Source organism: Tupaia chinensis, unplaced genomic scaffold (genome assembly GCF_000334495.1).
Source record: "Tupaia chinensis unplaced genomic scaffold, TupChi_1.0 Scaffold000337_1, whole genome shotgun sequence".
Taxonomy (NCBI): Eukaryota; Metazoa; Chordata; class Mammalia; order Scandentia; family Tupaiidae; genus Tupaia; species Tupaia belangeri.
The window spans coordinates 205,573-207,266 of record NW_006159831.1 but is presented as its reverse complement, the minus strand read 5'-3'; the positions used below and the strand labels follow the sequence as shown (position 1 = coordinate 207,266).

At 48.6% G+C, this 1,694-nt stretch overlaps 1 protein-coding gene across 1 annotated transcript in view; it reads right to left on the bottom strand.

The window, feature by feature from the left end:
• LOC102471422 (BCL-6 corepressor-like) overlaps nucleotides 1-1,398 on the bottom strand; it is a 101,249-nt gene extending 99,851 nt beyond the window's left edge. Inside the window, exon 1 of the mRNA XM_014589197.1 lies at nucleotides 1,288-1,398. The gene's annotated coding sequence lies outside the window, so the exon portion shown is untranslated. The remainder of the gene's footprint in view (nucleotides 1-1,287) is intronic.
• Between the last annotated feature and the right edge of the window lie 296 nt (nucleotides 1,399-1,694).

Sequence of the window (1,694 nt, the reverse complement as noted above, 5' to 3'; positions counted from 1 at the left end):
CCACTATTTATGGAACTCAAGAGGCTTGAGGACCAAAAATAACTTGTTCCCAAGAGCTACTGTTAGTAAATCTAGACCATTAAACTCTGATGTAAAGGCATCAATTGCTGGTTAAATTCCACCACTCGAAATGCCACACACTATCATAATAAAAACTTTGAAGACTTTCTAATGTAAGTCAAGTATTATTCTCCTTCATTTTATTCAGAAATTCTGTTTCCTAAATCCTCTGAAAATGGCGTCCATCAGGTGAGCCCAATGGTCCACAGGAGGTGCCACTAATCCACTTTCCTCAGTGTCCCAGAAACAGCAGCAGCGTGGACAGCTTAGCCAGGCTCCTGGTGGTAGGAGCTAGGATTTGCTACACTTAGTTTTCCTAAGCCGAAAGAAATCATCTACCGTGTAAAGAAAGGGCTTCTGAAAAAATTCTAACACTGTTCCTAAAAATTAAACAAAACCACTGGAGGAAAGCAAAAAACAGGGGACAGACTAAGACAGATTAGGGTCAACTGGCTTTCAAAATGCTGGTACCAATGGACCTCAGCTTGTCCTCACAAAATGCAAATCCGTTCTTTGTTTTGCAGGCCTTAGAGTCCAGTAAAAACCCACTGAAACCTCAGGGTCCAACATCCCACAGCCAGTCCACCCCTATTTCTTTCTCTTTCTCTCTGTTTCTCTTTCACTTCCTCTCTTTCTTTCCCTTTCTTTCTCTCTCTCACTCTCCCCCGCTTCCTCCCTCCCTCTCTTTCCTTCTTTTTTTTATTTATGTATTTTTTTTATTATTAATCTTACGTAGGCTTTCAGATGATCCAGAAACTACCTACGTGTGACGTAGCTGAGGACAACCGTCTCTAGCTCAGTGAGATGGGAATGGGTAGATATTTCTGCAGGTCCTAGAAGCTTCCCAACTTCTAACAGGTTGTTCTGAGGGACGCGGAAGAACCGGATATAAGAAATGGCTATGAAGCAAGGGTCTGGCCGGAGAGACTGAGGGACGACGGCGGCAGTGGGTACTCTACATCTATCTCTTGCTGGCCGAGCACAACACAGGCACCCCGACCACCTCTAGTTCCAGACCAGCTCTCTCCACAGGTGGCCTTATTTCTCTCTTAACTTGTCCAGCCTCGGCCAAAGAGCAGGGTTTCCAGCCTCTCCCCCACCCCCACTCCCACTCCAGTTCAGTGCGGACTTCCGAACTGCCGCCCGAGGGCGATTTCTTCGCCTCACCTCCCGCCACCCACCCGCCATCCCATACCGCTAGACCGTGGCCAGATCAGATGCCTTTACCTCTTTCCACTACACCTCCGCTTTCTTGAGCCACCTGGAGCAAGCGATTTCCCGAAGTCCAGCGAAGTCTGAGACTGCAGCGTCAGGGCAGGAACTCTGTAGCCCCAACGGTCAAGGCCGGCTGATAACGACCGTCGCGCGTGGCGCCTGATACTTACGTTCTCTCCGAAAGGACTAACGCTCTGGGGTGGGGGGAGTGGGGGACTGAGAGGAGTGGGGAGGGGGGTACAGGGAGTGGGGCTTATGGGGGAAGAGGGGATACAAAGCGGCAACTCCTGTCCCTTTCTTTTCTGAGCTTTTAGTTGGTTCTGGCATTATCCGCAAGTGCTCTGAAGAACAAAATGAAATTAGGGTTTAGAGTAGCCAAAAATGAAACAGAACGACTGCTCATAAACCTTCCCTCCCCT